The 22,266-nt window shown below is 39.4% G+C and overlaps 1 protein-coding gene across 1 annotated transcript in view; it reads right to left on the bottom strand.

Annotated features, from left to right (window-relative positions):
- Window positions 1-14,162, bottom strand: part of LOC311089213 (uncharacterized protein) — a 44,542-nt gene extending 30,380 nt beyond the window's left edge. The window contains exon 1 of the mRNA XM_084123733.1: window positions 14,080-14,162. The gene's annotated coding sequence lies outside the window, so the exon portion shown is untranslated. The remainder of the gene's footprint in view (window positions 1-14,079) is intronic.
- Window positions 14,163-22,266: the final 8,104 nt, after the last annotated feature.

Below are 22,266 nucleotides of genomic sequence, written 5' to 3' on the forward strand. Positions count from 1 at the left end.
GTCGGCTTGACGTTGACGACAAGATCCATAATTCTTAGCAAACGTTGCGCCATCAAACCACGCCTTTGTTATTGTAAGAGGTTAGCGACCCCTAGCGGCGAAAAAATTACATACTGTACATTTAAAAGACATCAATCAATCAACAAAGTGACAACAATCTCTCTGCTGTGGATCCTCTCATGTGATCTCAGTTGTCCTGACTGACTGAATCTCTTGTCACAGTGTGAACACTTGTAAGGTTTTTCTCCTGTGTGAATTCTCTGGTGCTGTTTTAAATTGTCTGCTGTAGTAAAAGTCTTCTCACACTCAAAGCACATGTACTCTCTCACACCAGTGTGAGTTTTCTGATGTGTGTGTAAATTAGGCAGCTGTGAAAAACTCTTTCCACACACAGAACATGAATGCGGCTTCTCCTTCGTATGAACTGTCAGGTGTGTCTTCAGCTCTGATGCCCAGAGAAATGTTTTTCCACATTGATCACATGAGAACGGCTTCTCTCCGGTGTGGATCATCATGTGTTTTTTAAGATATTGTTTGCATGAGAATCTCTTTTCACACTGATCACACATGAATGGCTTCTCTCCAGTGTGAATCATCATATGAACATCAAGTTTCTGTTTGATTGTGAAACTCTTCCCACATAGATCACACGTGTGCGGCTTCTCTCCAGTGTGGATCCTCTCATGTGTTTTCAGAGATGATGACCGACTGAATCTCTTGTCACAGTGTGAACACTTGTAAGGTTTTTCTCCAGTGTGAATTCTCTGGTGCTGTTTTAAAATGTCCGCTGTAATAAAAGTCTTCTCACACTCAAAGCACATGTACTCTCTCACACCAGTGTGAGTTTTCTGATGTGTATGTAAATATTGCAGCCGTGAAAAACCCTTTCCACACACAGAACATGAATGCGGCTTCTCCTTCGTATGAACTGTCAGGTGTTTCTTCAGGTGTGATGACCCATGAAATGTTTTGCCGCATTGATCACATGAGAACGGCTTCTCTCCAGTGTGGATCCTCATGTGAACATTAAGGGTTGATGATTGACTGAAACTCTTTCCACACTGATCACATATGAACGGCTTCTCTCCAGTGTGAATTCTCATGTGAACATCAAGACTATCTTTGTGTGCGAGACTCTTTCCACACTGAGAGCAGGTTAAAGATTTCTTGGCTCTTTTCTTTAAAAAATTAATTTTAGTCTTTGAGCGACTCAAAGGTTTTCCTCCAGGTTGGACATGATGTTCCTCCTCCACTTCACTCAGTTCTTCACTCTCCTCCTTCACTTCACTCAGTTCTTCACTCTCCTCCTTCACTTCACTCAGTTCTTCACTCTCCTCCTTCACTTCACTCAGTTCTTCACTCTCCTCCTTCACTTTACTCAGTTCTTCACTCTCTTCCATCCAGTCTGAAATCAAAGAGAAAATTATTAATTAAATTTTTAGTACATCAAAATAATCAAAAGAGAGAAATATAAAGTGTAAAGACATGAAAGTGAGCCCTGATGTAATAGTAGAAAGTAGACAACTGTTATAAAATATGATGATAATTTGATGCCTTTTTATAAATAGATTATATGTCCTTGAAACTTTCCATGAATGAGGAAAATTTATCATCCAATTATTATCTTTAAAACATTATAGGCACAAATCCCATGTTTCTTTAGCAAGAACTATTGAATATATTTGATAAATGACAATTATCTAACATGATATTAACATTAAAATATACAATACTGCCATATTTTGACACCAACTTTGAGATTGATATTTATTTGACTAAAACGAATTATTAAAGGCCGGTCACATTAGACTAGCCGTGACTTGCTCTGATTTGTAAGTCCTAGTTTGAGTACTGGTGAGGCCGAAGCCAAGAGACCCAGCATCTTCTGGAATCTCTTGAGGGGAACACAGGCGCCCGCCCTGAAAGACGTCGCCAGTAGAGATGCACCGATTACAATTTTCTGGGCCGATTCCGATTTCTCATTAAGTTTGACCTGCAGATACCGATTTTAGCCGATTCCGATTTATTTTTTTCTAACCACTTTACAGCACACACAAATATTTATTTTATATCTTTTCTGTAATAGAACATTTTACAATTTGCATAGTTCACACACATCTAAAGTGCAGTGTTGTGGAAGAACCATTTCCTTTTCACATTCAATATCCAATAATTTTATATACGTATATATATGTAGTCTAAAGATATTTCTCAAAGCACACACACACAGGCCTATTGCAATCACTTGTACAAACTGAATAATAAAACAAGTTTAAATGGGTATATTTTCTATAAATATTAGTCTTTGTTTTCTTTTCTGACATAGCCTACTCTAGTTCTTGTTAAAACACACAAATTATGTGCATTTTGGGTACTTTTTTTGTGAAACCCTATTTAGGCTATTTTCCATCAAAGTGTGCTTTCCCTTTAATTGAGCGTGAGCAGTGCAGCAAATAGACTCGGCGCCGAAACACGCGTTTCACTGCTCGCGACGCTCCTGCTTGATTCTCACGCGCTGCTCCTGCTTCCGTTGTGAATGCACTCATTGATTAACATGCACGCCGAAAAAAAATACGCGCTTGCGGTCTGAACGGACGTAATTCACAAGGTCTCTACATGTGCTCCGTGTGCACATGTGATGCTGATGTTGCGCGATGTTATTCATGCGGTGCCCGAGTGCATTTGACCGGCATAAAATCGGCATTTGTCAGACTGATAGGCTGGTCGCTGGTTACGGCCGATCTCTTGAAAATCGGCCAATTCCGGTCACCAGCCAATCAATCGGTGCATCTCTAGTCACCAGGCACCAAATAGAAAGCGCGTGCGCTTCGGTAAGGCGCGCTCTCATGTGTACCGAGTCTATTTCTATACCCAGGAAGGAGAAGTTCCGGCTGGGAGATGGTGTGCTTTTGGAGAAATTGATAACGATGCCCAGGTATTCTAAGTGGTTGAGGAGCCAGACTCTGTGAGTTATTAATAGCTCCTCCGATTGGGCTATGATGAGCCAATCGTCGAGGTAGTTTAACACTCGCACTCCCCCCTGTCTCAAGGGGAAGAGCGCCATGTCCATACACTTCTTGAAGGTACGGGGCGCTAGAGACAGGCCGAATGGTAGTACTGTGTACTGATAAGCCTGCTCTTCGAATGCAAACCTCAGGAATGGTCTGTGATGGGGCACTATCTGGATGTGAAAATAGGCATCTTTCAGATCCACTGAGAAAAAACGATCTCCCGGGCCAATATACGTGAGAATTTGTTTGGTCGTCGCAGTCCGAAGCCGCGAGGGAAAGGCTTTCATCCTTTTCCTCTTCTTCCTCGTCTGAAGCCCCGAACGACACGAGGTCCACCGCTCGCAGAGAGGGGCGCTGGATGGCCTGTGTAAACAGGACTGGCGAGGGAGACCGCTGGAGAGAGAACGAGGCACGCGGGGACTGGGCCAGTGTGATCTTGCTCGTCTCACCTCGCTCAGGCTCCCTTTGTGAAAGGCGCTTCTTGCGCGGCTCAAGGAAAGGGGCGAGGAGCAGATCGTCATCGGTGAAGCAGGCGAGTCGAGCCCGCAGAGTGGTAAGATCCGTCACGTCACATTCGTGAAGGTACGGGCCGCTAGAGACAGGCTGAATGGTAGTACTGTGTACTGATAGGCCTGCTCTTCGAATGCAAACCTCAGGAATGGTCTGTGATGGGGCACTATCTGGATGTGAAAATAGGCGTCTTTCAGATCCACTGAGAAAAACCAATCTCCCGGGCCAATATACACAAGAATTTGTTTGGTTGTCAACATCCTGAACGGACGTGTCTTAAGCGCTTTGTTCAAGTGTCTGAGATCTAGAATGGGTCTGAGACCTCCATCCTTTTTGGGGACGAGAAAGTAGCGACTGTAAAAGCCTGACTCGCTCTGTGACATAGGATCTGTTTCGACAGCTCTCTTTTTCAACAGTTTTGACACTTCGGTATGGAGAACGTGGGCCACGCCCTCTTCGACCGCTGTCTCGACCTTGGCTCAAAAGCGCAGAGGTTTTCGAGCAAACTGGAGCGAATAACCTCGTTTTATTATGTTCAACACCAATTTTGATATTTCAGGGATAGCCTCCCAGGAAACAAGCCCCACAGGAACAGTTTTCACATGTAGCGGTGCGTTCATAGAAGTGGGCACACAGTCTACATTTATTACCTTCTTATCTCTGATAGGGGAAAAGATGACACCGTGTTGGAAGTGTTTATGTGTAGGGGCGCGCACATCATAATAGGCACCTGAACTACATTGGCAGCGTGAGCTGGCGGGGGGCTTGAGACTGTATGCACAGTGTTTATGTGTGGAGGTGAAGACATTGTGGTGGGCATACCTTCTACGTTTGTTAAATTCCCTGCCTGTGATGGCGAATTGGTTACTGTGGGGACAGTGCTTGTGTGTAGGCGTGCAAACTTTATAGCAGGCACATGACCTACATATGACACATGGAGAAAAGAGCTCTTTTCTTGCTTTGTGTCACCGTGAACAGCGTTTGTTTGCAGGTGAGCGTGCTTCACGGCAGACTCATTTGCTGCGGAGTTTACATTTCCAGCCACCTGAACAGAGGGAACTGGGGAACGTCTGAAGTATTTGAGAGAGATCGGTCCGACCTCGGCGGGACTCGAATTCTCTCTTTTTCTCCCTGTGGCTAGGACGGCTTACAAGGCTCGGGGTCCAACGCAATCCTGGGAGGGGGACCCCGCCTCTCAGGGAACGGAGTGCGCCTAGCAGAACGGGAGTGGCGATGGACTTCAGCCGCTGGGCGGGGGCTGGATGACCGGCGGCGCTGACTTGGGCTGCTGTTGAGGAGGCTTCCTTCTGGTCTAGCGGCTCAAAGACGAGTTGGAGCATTTCGGAAGGAAGTGGCACATCGCCTATGATGCTTTCTGCGCCTCTGTGTAGCACAGGCCAAAGAGACCGGAAGGGGAGATGAGGGAGTCCAGGAAAGCTGCCCTATCTGCCTCCTTCATATCCGTCAAGTTCAACCACAGGTGCTGCTCGAGCACCGTTAGGTTGGCCATGCTCCTCCCGATGGCCTGGGCTGTAGACTTCGTAGCCCGCAGGGCCAGGTCAGTGACGCTACGCAGGTCCTTGAAAGCCTCAGATTCAGGTTCAGACTAGTCCAGGGAACGGAGAAGTTTGGCCTGAAAGACTTGCAGGACAGCCATTGTGTGAAGCAGCGGTGGTGTAAGCGCGGTCAGCGAGGACAGACGTAGCGTGGCAAGGCTTGGATGGATGTGAAGCCTTAGTCTTCCATCCCGCGGCGGTAAGTGGACAAAGGTGGGCGGCCACCGCCTCTTCTACCATGAGTCCAGCAGGCGTAATGATATGATGCAGCGCCTGAAAATAGGTCTAATAGGTTAGACCAGGGATTGGGCAATTTCGGTCCTGGAGGGCCACTGTCCTATAGTTTCATCTACACCCTAAATTAAGCTTAGTGCTTTATTGTCAGCCCCAGTGCCCCCAGATACTCTCTGCACCCAGATGCTAGTCTGGAGCCTGTGGACTTAAAATAAAACGGCACATTGTAATATCTTTATGTTAAATCTATTTATTATTAAAGAATTTGTCAGTTTGTCCGGGACAAGTGGATTTTTTGAAGGAACAAGTAATTTACGAAAATAGTTCCAAACAAAGATCACAGCAGAACCGTATCGCATCTCACAGCAACACTTAACTGTGTTTCATTACTGAATAATTCAGCGTTTTGAACGAATTGGCCGAGTCAAAGATTCAATGACCCATTCATAAACACTCAATGACTCACTTATGCATAGAAACTGTGTCTATTCCTCGTTTAGTGAGATCAAATCATAAATCTACTGCAGGATCTAGAAAAAATCTAATTGTTATTAAACCAGAAAATGTTGCTATTGGTAATCAAAAACAATTTTTAAAGCTAGGTCTTCTAAACATTAGATCACTCACACCTAAGGCGGTTATTGTAAATGAAATAGTCACAGATAATAGCTTCGATGTACTTTGCCTTACTGAAACCTGGCTTAAACCAAATGATTATTTCGGTTTAAATGAGTCTACTCCAGCAGGATACTCCTATAAGCACGAGCCCCGTCTGAATGGTCGTGGCGGCGGTGTTGCAACAATCTATAGAGATTTTCTCAATGTTACTCAGAAAACGGGTTATAAGTTTATTTCATTTGAAGTACTTGTACTAAATGTTACGCTCTTAGATGTTCGAAAAACATCCCTATTATCTCTAGCCTTGGCTACCGTATATAGACCGCCTGGGCCTTACGCTGATTTCCTAAAAGAGTTTGCAGATTTTCTCTCAGACCTATTAGTTAACTTCGATAAAGCATTAATTGTTGGAGACTTTAATATCCATGTAGATAATCAAAATGATGCGTTAGGGGCTGCGTTTACAGATTTATTAAACTCCTTTGGGGTCAAGCAAAACATTACCGGACCGACTCATCGATTTAATCATACACTCGATTTAATTATATCACATGGAACCGATCCAACCGATATAGATATCATTCCACAAAGTGACGATGTCACTGACCATTACATGGTAACTTGCATATTACGTACTCCTGTAATATATCATGCTGCGCCGCGTTATCGATTAGGCAGAACAATCCTTCCATCCACCATAGATAATTTTTCAAACAGCTTATCGGATCTGTCTCAGCTGCTCAGTGAACCCAAACAAACAGATGAACTTGAGGAATTAACTAGCACTATGAGCACCATTCTCTCTGGATCATTGGATATTGTTGCGCCCATTAGATTAAAAAAGGTCAGAGAGAAAAGTAAAGCACCATGGTACAACAATACTACGCGTGTTCTAAAGAGAGAAACCCGTAATTTAGAGCGTAAATGGAAACAAACCAACTTAGAGGTCTTTAGAATCGCATGGAAAGACAGTATGTCACGTTATAAAAAGGCCCTAAAAGCGGCCAGGGCTGAGCATCTACGCAAACTAATAGAAAATAACCATAACAATCCTAAGTTCTTATTTAACACCGTGGCGAGACTAACAAATAAACAGATGTCTCCTGAACAAAATATTCCATTACAGTTTAGTAGTAATGATTTCATGAAGTTCTTCACTGAGAAAATAGAAAACATCAGAACCACAATTGAAAACGTTCAATCCTCAATCGCGCCTTATAATTCAGCCTCAATTATCACCCCGCAAGAACAATTACAGTGCTTTACAACTATAGAACAAAAAGAGTTAAATAAACTTTTTACTTCATCTAAAACAACAACATGTTTACTAGATCCTATACCAACTAAACTATTGAAAGAAGTGTTACCTGTAGTGGAAGAGCCTCTCCTCAATATTATTAACTCGTCTTTATCTTTAGGTTATGTTCCAAAAACATTTAAACTGGCAGTTATAAAACCTCTCATTAAGAAACCACAATTAGATCATAATAATCTAGTAAATTATAGACCCATTTCAAATCTACCTTTTATGTCTAAAATACTAGAAAAAGTTGTGTCCGCTCAACTGGGCTCTTTCTTGCAAGAAAATGACACCTATGAAAAGTTTCAGTCTGGGTTCAGGCCGCATCATAGCACTGAAACTGCGCTCGTTAAAATCACAAATGATTTACTTTTAGCTTCTGACCAAGGCTGTATCTCAATATTAGTTTTACTTGATCTTAGTGCTGCGTTCGATACTATAGATCATACAATACTCTTAGATCGACTACAAAATTATACTGGTGTTCAAGGACAAGCATTAAGCTGGTTCAGATCATACCTATCTGACCGATACCATTTTGTCTATTTAAATGGAGAAAAATCGATTATAACTCCAGTAAACTATGGAGTGCCGCAGGGATCTGTGTTAGGCCCTCTGTTATTCTCAATGTATATGCTTCCACTTGGAAATATTATAAGGAAACATGGAATTAGTTTCCATTGTTATGCTGATGACACTCAAATATATATTTCATCACGGCCGGATGAAAACGCTAAATTATCCAAATTGACAGAGTGTGTTAAAGATATAAAAGATTGGATGACGCGTAATTTTCTTTTATTAAATCCAGACAAGACAGAGGTAATACTTATCGGTTCAAAAAAACGCCCACAAAACCTCTCACAATACAACTTTAACATAGTAGGATGTCCTGTTACTTTATCCTCTACAGTAAAAGACCTGGGTGTTATATTAGACTGCAACCTGTCTTTTGAAAATCATATTTCATATGTTACAAGAACAGCCTTTTTCCACCTTAGAAACATTGCTAAGCTACGTAATATGCTATCTGTTTCTGATGCAGAAAAGTTAGTTCATGCATTCATGACCTCGAGACTAGATTACTGTAATGCTTTATTAGCCGGTTGTCCTGCATCCTCAATAAACAAGCTACAGTTAGTCCAAAATGCCGCCGCTAGAGTTCTAACTAGATCAAGAAAGTATGATCATATAACACCGATTTTATCATCCCTACATTGGTTACCTATAAAGTCCCGTATTAATTACAAGGTATTGCTACTGACTTATAAAGCCCTAAACGGCTTAGCTCCAGTCTATTTAACGGATCTTCTATCGCCCTATAATCCATCGCGCTCTTTAAGGTCACTAAATTCGAGGCTTTTGGTCATACCTAGGATATCTAGGTCCACCAAAGGAGGGAGAGCATTTTCACATTTAGCACCAAAACTCTGGAATAGTCTTCCGGATACTGTTCGTTGCTCAGACTCGCTCTCCCAGTTTAAAACTAGATTAAAGACGCATCTCTTCAGCCAGGCATTCATATAATACTTTTAATCCTACAGTTAAATCCGACCTCTAGTTCATAAACGCCAGAGGAGAACTGGCCCCCGACTGAGCCCGGGTTCTCCCAAGGTTTTTTTTTCTCCATTAGGTCACCTGATGGAGTTTTTCGGTTCCTTGCCACTGTTGCCTTTGGCTTGCTCAGTTGGGGATATTTGGGGATATTTAATTTAATTAATCAATCAACAATAGTATTGATCAGCATTACCAAACGTAGACGTTCCACTAGAAACAAACATTGATGTATTGTTCTAATTTATTACTGTGAAGCTGCTTTGATACAACCTGTGTTGTGAAAAGCGCTATATAAATAAACTTGACTTGACTTGACTTGACTCATTAAGACGGTCTCCTGCCGCCTCCTACTGGCGGTTTACTTTCATGTTTAAAAGTAGCATTCTTTCCAACATTTCTTATTTGTATATTCAAAAATATTTAAATATATAGTATATTATTATAGTATCTTATTAGGCTATTCTAATTTAATCTATTGATCAAATTTAAAAATTTTAAACTAAAGATGAAGCATACATTTAAAGGAGAAGTTCACTTTTAAAATGAAAATTCTGTCATCATATACTCACCCTCATGTTGTTTCAAAGCTGTATGAATTTCTTTCTTCTGCTGAACAGAAAGGACGATATTTAGAAGAATATCAGTAATCAGACAGTTTTTGGGTCCCATTGACTTCCATAGTAGGAACAAATATATACTATGGAAGTAAATGGGACCCAGAAACTGTCTGATTACTGATATTCTTCTAAATATCGTCCTTTCTGTTCAGCAGAAGAAAGAAATTCATACAGCTTTGAAACAACATGAGGGTGAGTATGACAGAATTTTCATTTTAAAAGTGAACTTCTCCTTTAACAAGATTGCGGGCGGGGGGGGGGGGGGGGGCCCTTTAAAGGTGCAGATGAGACAATATGCTTGTTAAAAAATATATCAGAGCTGATTGAACACAGATGAGAATATTTCTACAGAATAAATTATATTTACAGCACACGGCACACTACTTTTTTACTCGGACAAGAGAATGAGCCAAAGGACAAGAACATGAAAAGGCTTAATGTCGAGCTCTGCCATGTCATAGTTGAACTGTTTATCTAAATGTGATGAAGTGCTTGAATGTTTCTAACATGAATGTTCTTCAGCATCGGGAATGAATGAAGAATAAACACCAACCTCTTTGTTCTTCAGGATCTTCAGTGTGTTTCATTCTGCAGGGTTCTGGATCACTCATGTTCTCACTGTCCTCTTTTATAAACTCAGTCTTTGCAGATTTCAGCTCTTCCTGATGCTCTGATGCTCGTCTTCACTTGTAGCTGATGGGAATTTACAGCATTTATTGCTGAATTACTGTGGGCGGAGCTTCACTGATGATGTGACTGCAGTGGGAGGAGCTTCTCTGATGATGTGATTGCTGTGGGAGGAGCTGATTTGCCAAAATAAAAAATATCAATTTTTTTTCAAATATTATTTTTTTTTTTATAATACATGACACTTCTAAGCATTTATGTCTGTCTATCTAGGCCTATTCATTAGACATCCATCTATCTGTATTGCTAATCCTAACATTATTCTGCTTCTTCATTAAAATACAGGTATCTAGAAATATAGAAAATATACGTACATATAGTAACAAATTCCCTCAGTCTGCTGACACCAATGAAATGAGCTTTAGCCTAAGTGTCAATTTACAGGAGATCTGAAGACATCAGCATAATAAATGAGGTGAAAACAGGAACTATTGTCATGAAATAAAGAGTGTTTTCAGCAGATCTGTTAATATTGATGAGCCTCAGACTATCAACACTCATTCAACAAGCCATTCAGGACCATCAGCAGATCATCTCACTTTATTCTGAGTGTTTGCTGTTAGAAACACATTATTTGAGTCAGGATACATGATAAAAGCCTGTAAATTGTAATTTCTCACATGGATATGACATGGATAAAACATCAATAACACAAAAACAATCACTATGACACTCATCTTCATCAACCACTACAGAGAAATAATTACAGCATAATATGTCCACATTAAATATAGTTTGATTTTATGACATTAATCAAGTAGGCCTACTTAGATCATTAAAATAATATGTGCTCAAACTGTATTGTTCAAGAGTAAAACGCTATTCATTTATTAACATTTAAGAGTTGATTTAATGTCTCACGTGGCTCATTATAGGCTCAACGTAAAGTAAGAGATCGATTCACATAATTCCCCTCACAGATCTCAAACTTTAACTCTTAACTCTTGACATTCAGTAACAGTTCTCACTCCAAACATCGAGACAATCACACAAACGAACACAACATCGCTCAGGGGCCCGTTCTTCGTACGTTGCTTATTACATCCGAGATCAAATGACACATCCAAGATGATATCATCGTGCGAATCATGATCCGGCTAACTCGGTTCTTCGAACACACTTGCTGGATATGATTAGTATAGCTGGATTGAGTTATCTGAGATAATTGCGCGTTCATGCGCTGGTTAAAAGGGGATATGTATCGATAGTAGAAACATTGATCAGCAACGCTGCTATTGGCTGCTCAGCGTGGCCAAAGAGCGCGCTCAGTTTTTCTCCTCAGCAGAGCAAGAACTAATAGTCGAAGTTTATTCGAAATTTTAATGTTTAATCAAAACGCCAGGGAACACCTCAAAGTAAGGAAACGCCAGGAGAGAGGGCTGGCAAAAAGTAGCAGACAATTTAAATCCATTAAAAGTGGCCATGTTAAATGTTTTTATCAATTATTAGCCTATATATTTGTATTTTAATAATTGCATAATTACTTTGTGCATTGTAATGTCAGAGTCACCACACTAGAACATGGGAACAAATAAAAGTGAAGTACAAACATATTCTACATAATGGTAATTTTTAGTTATAGTCTCTTTTATAAAAGGCACTGTTAAATAAATGTTTGTCTGTTTATAAAAGCAACCAAGAAAAAGGCTGAGAGAAAAAAAGAAAAGAAAAGATCTTAGTAGCCTACACTGTAAAATCATTTTTGCTGCATTAAATTAAGGCCGTATAGTCATTTCAACTGTTAAATCTTGAGTAATGATGAATTGCTTTAACTTGTGAAAGTGAAAACTGATAAACTTATGTTAATGTAAAAATATTTTGCCATGAGTTATTGATCACATTTTTCCCGAGTGTAGTTCATTGTAATGACATTGTGTTTTCCTCTTTTGTGCACTTTTATATAATACACCAACACTTGTGTCTGTTCCCAAGAAAGTGGTGGCTGAAATATGTGCAGTAAGTGGATATTTTCTAACTTTCCAAAGGAAAGAAAGTATAAGACTTTGTAATGTCCATTTGTTTCCATTGCACTGGACAGTGAATAAACCCTCTCAGATAACTGTCATATGGAGGAACTACCTGCAAGTGCATAAATAACTTAATTTATACTTCTATGCTTTATGGCTGTGGTTTAAGTTGCAGGATTCCACATCTACAGAAAGGCCTACAGAAGAGTCTGCAATAGACAGAGACATAGGCCTACAGGTGGGCAGTGTATAGACAACTTTTCCTTTTTATTTGTTGCATGAGGCATGTGTCTAATATCTCTTGTTGCAGGCACTTGACCACTGGCTTTTCTTTACAAAGAACAATTGAAATAAAACTCAAGGAACTAAGCATATTTGTCTTTTATTAAACATTTAATGAAAAGGTTTTTTTTTGCAATGTTGTGTAATATGGCACATGCAACAATGTCACAGGCCCTGTCAGGTGTGCAACCCTCAGGCTTTTCAGACACTGAAATCTTCCCTTTAGCCAAAGTTCATTTCATTGTGTGCCCTTGTCCTGGCTATAGCTTAAATTCTTAAGTCACACAAAAGAAATATATTTGAAATATATTTTCAGGATATATTTTGGAATATATGCAAATATTTGAAATTGGCCCAATAAATATATTTCATACTTATATTTCATATATTTTTGTTATATTTCAGAATATATTTCAATGTATTTGGAATATATGCCACATATATTTTTGACACTTTTGGGGACCCATACAGAAAAACATACATTGAAATATATTCTGAAATATAACAAAAATATATGAAATATAAGTATGAAATATATTTATTGGGCCAATTTCAAATATTTGCATATATTCCAAAATATATCCTGAAAATATATTTCTTTTGTGTATGGGTAGGGCTGCATTGTAACTGGTTTGGGTCAGGGAATGGGGTCATAAAACACCTGTCTGCATGCAGGAACATGTCATAATCACCTATGAAATGCAGTTCTGTTAGGATCAGCATAAGTGTATGTAATGCAGTGAGCTTGATATTTAATTGTGGAACTTTTCTTACCACTTTCAAATAATGTGCATAAATGTGAATCTCTGAAAATTCTTAAGTCATGCACAGATCCTGGCCATTTTGCTTTCACATTTGTGATATGGAAGATTTTAGTCAACTGCCTTTTTTTTAATTTGATATAATATTACTAATCTGGAATATTAAGAATCACAATAGTAACTGGGCAGCACATTTACATTGTGAACCCCCTTTCTGTTCACATAATCCCCTTCATTGTGGCCTTGATGGCAGTCTATGGTCAGCCTATAGTCTGTACCAATGAACAAAAACTATGATAGCCTAAAAAAAAAAAAAAAACTGCTTTACAACATTGGGTCTTAAGTGGCTTGGAAATGCCACACAATCTCCAATAGTGTAAAAGTAATCGCAAATAATCTAAGGGCAATGCAAACAGTTTGTGTTTGCACAAACTGTTCCGACTCCGACAAGTCGAAAATAAATGTGCGTTTCCAACAAATTAATAATGTAAACGACAATCTCACGAGTCACGAGAAAAAATATATATCTCAGAAAGTGCACTATATATCGCGCTGCGCTGGACTTCCCGTATCAGCTCCGCTTATAAAGCCGGGATCTAATCTTGTTAACATGAAATAAGCCTGCTCGCGAGCAGGTTTAAGATTGCGCACCTGTTGCTATGACAGCAAGTCCAGGATGAGCTTCGAAGAACCAAACAATCCAAGATCATGCCAAATCGCCAACAATCAAATCCAGCTAAGTGAGTTAGCGACGTACGAAGAACGGGCCCCTGGTCTGAATGAACTCAACACATTCTCCTCATGCTCGCTGCTGCTGCACTAAATGTTTATTTCAGAAGGAAGACGCCAGAAAAGACGCACAAGTATCGCTGTGATCGATTAAAACAATACAGAAATGAGCCTGTCGCTTAATCAAACTGTATAAAGTGTGTGTGATGATTGTGTAAATATGAGAAATACCGTGAACTGCTCTCCTCACCTCAGAAGACTCGACGGTGCGTCCCAAATCGCATACTATCCGCCCTAAACAGTCTTAGAAAACAGAATTAGTACATCCCAGATCGTAGTATGATGGTTCCAAAGATACGGCTAATATTGCCCACAACCCATCGCGCGTTGGCCGAGGATTCGGTTAGAACTACAAACACGAGTGAAAAAGTGCTAAAAACTACAAACATGGAGGATGCGCGAGTCTGCGATTAATTATCAGTATTAAACCTGACAAATGTATTTATTCAGTGTTGTCTACATTATATTGCATCTGCAGCAGCATTGCGAACTTTTGTAAAGATACGTTTAGCCATTAACTTTTAAATGCAAATGTTTATAAACAATGGTAAACTCGAGATAGGCTACATTTTCCTCCCTCAGCACTGGGTCATTGTTCATTCAAATGCTAATTGCTAATGAGGCTGGAATGAGTCACATTGAATCCTAGTTCTAGAGACTAATAATTTCAGTTTATTTTGTAGAAATTTCGTTGAATTGTTCTGACTTCATGAAGCCTTGTGGTGTGACTAGAACAAGTATTTAACCAAATAGCAAAGGACAAAGAAAAAATACTCATTGCCCTTAAACTTTAATAATGATAATAATAATAATAATAATAATAATAATAATAATAATAATTTGTTACATTTATATAGCACTTTTCTCTGGGTACTCAAAGCGCTTAGGGGGAATCTCCTCAACCACCACCAATGTGCAGCTCCACCTGGATGATGCGACGGCAGCCATTTTGTGCCAGAAAAGTTTTAAGCTGGCATTGTAGACGCTGAATATTGTTGCCTCTATTGTCAGTTGTTGTGAATAAAAGCATCGGCTAAATGTACGTTTATTTAGATTCATAACATTTCTGTAGATAAGCAGCAAACACATCATATCAATCAATAGCCTATTGTAAACAGGACTTAATGCGGACACAGTTTTATTACTTTTAAACCAGGAACACCAGCAACCTTCAGATGTCATTGTTGTGTCTCTATATGAATAAAGGGATGTGTCATGGAGAACGGGGAATGACGACACACAGCGATAATCAACTTCTCCTCCATGTTGCCGCTGACAAAGATATCAGGAGGAAGAGCGCATTGTTTACACATTCATATGTGCATTAATTAGCTAATGATTGCTTTGAAGAATTTATCAATAAAGCTTTTTTTTTTCTTCATGTGACAATTAAAAAAGTCACACTTTAAATGCACTTTGCATGCTTTCATCATATGCGTTGAATGGGTGAACAAAACTGTATTAAACTGTCATTGTATTAAATGTAGACTATGCACGGGCGTAATTTCCTATTTGGACAGGGGGGACATGTCCCCCCCACTTTTCAAAATCCTGTTTGTGTCCCCCCCACTTTCCAATTCGCTATGATGATTTTTTTTTTTTTTTTTTGCACACCGTCATCGCCACGGAGGAGCAGGACAACGAAAGCCTGTGCCGATGTGAGCTGCCGCGTCCAGGAACGTCGTAATTCGTGAAATGCACTCCCACTGGTTGAGTGCGGTAAAGTTCGTTTTAGGTTCGATATTAGCAGGACATTTGTTCTACAGGGTCGGTAGTCAAAGATATCAATAGCAAGATTAGTTTTAACATTATGTGACCATTGTATATCGACATGATGAAAATATTAATTCAAAATCATTCATGCATTAATGCTGCATAATTATACCTAATAATGCTTTGATGCGTTTCCACAGGATCTGCCAATTCAACCAACTGCATTAAACGTAGCCTATAATTTATATTATTTAAAATTACTTTTAACATTTAAAAACAGACGTTTTCAAATTCCAAGCTTGCAGAAGGTTCCTAATGTCAATACTGCCTTAGGCTACAGCTTTAGCCTTGAGTAAATTAACTTGTCTAAGAAAATGATTCATAAAACGTATAAATATCTGTTGAGCCTGTTTACTTTCGTCACTGACACAGATGGAAATGAAAAGACTATCAGTCAAAGTTCAGCTTTAGGAGAGGTAGAAATAGGCCAGGATAAGAATACTGAGAGAATAAGAAATATGAAGATGAGGAGAGGTATTGACAAATAATCTAATGGTTTTAAATAGCCTATTTCTTATAATTTTTTGGCCTTCAAAAGTCCTAAATTACACATATGTAGGTCAAAGAAATCCAAATTTTCTCGGGGGAGCATGCCCCCGAACCCCCCTAACTATGGGGGGCCTTGAGTCTTGATGCCCAGGGCACAGGAAAATGTTAATCCGGCCCTGGGTAAATATGACATTTATTATGGGTTTAAGTAAGGATTGTTTAAAGTTCACTTAAATTAAGTTGTTATATTTTTTAAGCCTAATAAATGTTTAAAATTTGGGGGAAAAAATAATTTTCATCGAGACATCGGTGATACAGGCCTTCATTCATAAAAAGATGCTATTAAACAATTATTTAAAATATACTGTATTTATGTTGTTTCTACATAACAGTGGAAATTGAGTCTCACTTTATTTAAATTTTATTTACACACAAAACATTAATAGTGAACATTTTTGACTTTATAAAATGATTCTCTCACGTCTTGGCAATCGGCCCCTATTGAACAATAAAAAAGTAAGACATATTTTTGTTATTCATAGTTTAGTAGCCTACTATTCTTTTTGGCAGAATTCCATAGTCCCTAAATGTATGTAAATGCAGGAAATGGGATTCAAATTGAAAAAAAATTCCCCCGTTTTGTGTCCCCCCCACTTCTCAAATCAAAGTTACACCCTTGAGACTATGAAGATGTTTTTAAGTTTACACAAACGTGTTGGTAATAAACTTTTTCCCGGACTGAGAAATCATGGCTAATGAAAAGTGCATTTAAAGTAAGACTTTTTAAATGTCACATGATTTCAGCTCAGTAATCCTCCTCAGTTTCACGGACAGTCGGAAACATACGTCGAAATCTTGCTTTGCCTACTTTTCACACCGATCGGCTGTTGCTCTGCGTTTTTCGCTTGATATTTGCATAAATTTGCATAATAACTGCCCACCCTTTTTGACGCTCTCGGCCGTTCTTAACTGTCCGCTGTCAATCCCACAATGCACTGCGCGAGCATGAAGCTCGACTTCCATAGGAATGAACTGAAAACGCTCGCTCCGCTCCGTGCCAGTGGACTCGCACCGTCAGGGAAGAGAGACCGCTCATGGCAGGTTAGACGAGCTGTTTCTCTCCGTCCAGCTCCCGTGAGGCTTCCATTCCTCCCTGACCTCCACACGGATAGCTCGAGAAGGCATGGAAGAACCCGTATTCAGCCCCGCATCCACCGACATAAAGCATGCAGACTATGCAAATGTCAAGGGTGTTCAGGAGCATGGATACGTGGCGATGCATCAATCGAAGAGTCATTCCCGAACTGTCTCGCGGTTGTGAGGGCATCGACTCTAAAAACTGCCTACAAAGCCGCAGTGTCCCTGTCACTAAACTGGGGTGTTAGGACCCACACAGACCACAGGGTGAGCGCCCCCTGCTGGCCTCACTAACACCTCTTCCAGCAGCAACCTGGTTTTCCCAGGAGTCTCCCATCCAGGTACTGACCAGACTTAAGTGGGCTTCAGTGGGAGACCAGTCTTGGGCTACAGGGTAATATGGCTGCTAAATAAAAGTATTAATTTCTTTTTATTAAAGATAAAAAACAGTGTTCCCAAACACAAAAAAGAATCTAAAAAGAATCTAATGAAAATCATTGTCATGATAATAAAATCTCACAAAATCGAAACTGTCCTGAATACAGATTTCAGTTTCTTTATTTGTCCTTCTTCATGCAAGGTCACAGGTTGAACTTTCATTTAAACACTGTGGAAGATTATAGGGACCTCACTCCCTATAGAAGGGGAAATAGGGGGATATTTCTCAAAGACTTTTCAAAGATAAAAATAAAGGGGGCAATTTGACTGTGGTCCTGAAGCTCCCATTGGTTAGGGAAGGTTATCGTGACACCCTGACCATCAGAGCCGGACAGTAACGGAGTACATTTACTTGAGTACAGTACTTAAGTACAATTTTGAGGGATCTGTACTTTACTCGAGTATCATTTTTGGGGAGTACTCATGACTTTACTCAAGTACATTTGAGAGGCAAATATTGCACTCTTTACTCCACTACATTTCTATCCATAACTGTGAGTACCCGTTACTTCTTCTAAAAAAAAAAAAGGAAAAAAAAAAGGAAAAAAGAAACATCTCGGAAACCCTCTCAAACGTGATTGGATTGTGCAGGCGCCACTGATTGGGACAGCCTATCAGCAATCACATTCAGCTTTCCGCCAAAGTCAACTCCATGGTCAGATTTAGATAAGAGACGAAACCATGGACGAAACAATGGATGAAGACGCAGCAGGTCCATCCCGGGAGCGATATTTTTTTCCCCAGGATGGTAGGGGAAGACTCATGAATATTCATTAGGGAAGTCATCCCTGATTGGTCTGATGACCTACCCCTAAACCTACCCGTCACTGGGGGTCTTATGACCTCCATAACCCCGCCCCTAAACCTACCCGTCACTGGGGTTAAAACCAATCAGGGATGACTTCCCTAATGAATATTCATGAGTCTTCCCCTACCATCCTGGGAAAAAAAATATCGCATCCCGGGAACGTGCCAAGCCGTGGCCCCACCTCGCCAGACTTTTCCAATTTTCTGAACAAGTTAATGATAGTTTTCGCTTAAAGTGTTTGCTGTGTTTACCCATGTAAGCACTGTGGCAGTAGTAATGCAATATTTAGAAAATGTACTCTTGTACTCTTGATACTCAAGTACTTTTAAAAACAAGTACTTCAGTACTTTTACTTAAGTAGACATCTGACTGTATACTTTTACTTGTACTTGAGTAAAATTTAGCAAGGGGTATCTGTACTTTTACTCAAGTAATGTAGCTGTGTACTCTGTCCGCCTCTGCTGACCATAAGCTGTTGATAAGGCAAGCGTTCAAGAGTCAAGTCAAGTCATCTTCATTTATACAGGGCTTTTGACAATATAGATTGTTTTTAAGCAGCTTTACAGTGATAATAGGAGATTACAGTAACATATTTTTTTCTTTACAGCAGCTCTAGAATAAAGTTATTGTCCAGCTAAAGTTAGTTTTTGATTTATTCACTTTCATTGCAGAGATCATTAGTTATTAAGGCGAGACACTACAGGTGAATAGGGTAAAATTTTTAACTAGCAGATATCACCATGAAACTTTCCCAGTTGATTACCTACATTAAGATGAGAAAAAAATGTATTACAAGTTAGTAATACTAATGCAAATTAGGCAATTTTTAATTAAATATGCGCTATTTTGCATATATTTTAAAAAATGAAATCTGAGTATTGGATAAAGCCAGGTTAAAAATATTTTTTTCATTGTGTTCACATATTAGATGGGAAAAAAATTACAGAGGGATTTATGCATATCTACTTCTGTTATCCTGTAAATCATAAAATACTGTCAATAGCCTTAAAAAAATGATTTTCGGCATGTTTTTTGGAATAAAATGTTATATAAATCAGGCTAGGAATAATATATTTACAAATCCCTGTGTAAATGTCTTCATAATATAACTAGGTACAAGACTGGAAAGTTTGGTGTACATAGGTGCTACTGAAGTGGAGATTTCGGACTTGGAGTATGAGAGAAAGGTCATTTTGAGAAAACGGGCTTTAAAGATTTATCATCAGCCAATGAGATTGCGCATTCAGCCCTTTTACTTTCGCGATTGGTTGCTGATAAAAAGGAAATGACCATATTTGGATCCGACAGCATTGTACAGTGAAGAGAGAGCTTTCCAGCCGTGCCTGTGATGACAGAGAGCAGACAGATCGCGGATCGGCGGGATGATTTAAAACGACAACTTTTGTTTTTTTATTTCGGACTTTTTTTCACCACAGTCTGAAAGAAGACATGTTATTGAAGACAAATATCCAAAAATCTCAAAATTGACCAGTAAAAAAAAACAATGTTTTTGCCTGCCGTGTCTCGCCTTAACTTAGGGGCCGCTAACACCACACCGTTCTCACTGAAAAAAAAAAAAAAAAAACTTTTAATGCGTTCTGGCCGCTCATTTGCATGACAGCAGTGTTTGGTGGCTCAAGAACGCAAACTTTGCGGAGGGACTTTGACAAGTCTTGATATCATTCAGTGTGAGTGAGTGGGCTTCCTCACAACACCCTCCCCCTGTCGGTGATTGGTTGGAACACTATTTGTTTTGGTTTTGTGTGGTTGGTGAAACCAATTGGTTTTGTGTGCAGATCTCAGAGCCTAGGCTGCCTACAGAGACGCGGTTTTTGACAGCATGCTTATGGGGCGGGCAGCTAGCGGAGCGTTAGGAAAGATTAGATGAATGTGATCTTTTTTTTTTTGGGCCTGAAATCACTGATACAACCTTTAAAGGGGGCCACTTCATCTAAAATATTGGTGCAAGCTGTGTTAAACTGGCTGAGGTGTTCAGCAGCATGGAGGTGTGCATCAGAAACTCCAGCAATCTCACTAAACACTGCAGGAAAACCACCTCCGGTTTAACAGTGTTCACCATATCTGTTGTAAAAAGGTATAGAGAACAAGATAAGCTTGTGATCTGAAATACCAAAATCACTAGTAAATTAATCTAGAAATGTGTTTGACTGGGCTGCGCACATGAATGTTGAAATCTCCAAGAATTATTACTTTATCAAAGTTTGATATGATGTCCCCAAGAAAACTAGCAAATTATTTTAGAAAGTTTAGCAAATTATTTTATTTAGGAGGGCATAAAGCACAGCAGCAGAAATAATGACACTGTTACACTACACAACGAAGCTCTTACTGTGTATTCACATCGTGTTTGCATTGTGATTCGGTGTAAGCATTTGTGAGAGTGCAAAAATTGCGTTGCAATGATAAGATCTTTATTCACACGATCAACAGACTGTCTGTCATCTGCTCAGTCAGTGCTCATCATGCTGCAACCTTTCATGCGATGGAATAAATTTAAATGTAATGCTTTAAATGATACTTTTCACGATTTGTTAGTCTCGTTAGCTGTAATAGTAAAAACATTGTAAAAGTTTTAGAGAGAGTTCATGTAATACTAGCTATTTCATATGCAAGCATATCAGCCAATCACAGCAGTGGGCATTTGCACTGCAGTCTCACAGCAGACACACCCCTTAAAACAGAGCGTTCAAATCTGAAGCTGAAATCAGGCTTGGAAAAATGGCTTTTATTTATAAATTATGACAATTTTTGATGTAAAAATCATACTAACATTATAAGGGCACCCCAGGCAACATTATAAAATAATACAACAATCCAGTTCATGACCCCTTTAAATAAAGTAGAGCCATCGGATTGCTTTTATTTGAATTCACATTTATTTAAATTCATTAATAAAAGAGAGAGACAGAGAACTGAAGGAGAAGGAACAGAGAGAGAGAGATGCGTGCGCGAGTTACCTGTGTGCGTCTCTTCTTTAAAGTCTAGCAGCTACAGTCCCCTCGTTGCTTAAGCATAGCTAACTTAATGATTCTTTAATGGATTTATTACAATTATTTATGAATGACAGAGACAACACTGACAGTGACAAGGCAATCTTTATTTGAACTAATCATGTCATTTATTTATTGTTAATTCTTCGTGCCGCTTTTTGTCATTCAACGTCTTCTCCAAGTCTTCTATTTCGTCTTGTGCCTGGGCCCATTTCTCAGAGTTGCCATATTCACCATACAAATTAAACGATATGCAAAAATCATCCATTTAGCCTACCTAAATAAACGTTTTCATATGCGTCTCTCACTCTGCTTGCAAGGGTATCTGTGTTACTATAGTTACCAATGTAGCGGATTAATTTCGAACTGTAATCAAACTGACTGGAACTACCTGTGCATTAAAACCTGTTAAGCTGCACCAGTGCGTCGGCGCACTGAAGCGTTTTTTTTATATATATAGCTCAAAGTTACTATCAGATTTAATGTTATACTTCGACAAACTATACATCATTAAAAAGATATAAGACTCAAGTTTCAGTATTTGACCACTATTGTATTCTGAGAAACTTATAGCGACAGTTATTTCTTAATTTGTGTCAGGAGTTATGAAATGAAAAAATTAGTCGATACCTTTAATATGAATTATGCGCGTCAGCCGCTTTCATTCATAAAAAAACTCCCGTGCTGTCGTCATGACAGCGATACACAAAACAACATCCCT

The sequence above is a fragment of the Abramis brama genome, assembly GCF_963993115.1.
Source record: "Abramis brama genome assembly, chromosome: 1".
Taxonomy (NCBI): Eukaryota; Metazoa; Chordata; class Actinopteri; order Cypriniformes; family Leuciscidae; genus Abramis; species Abramis brama.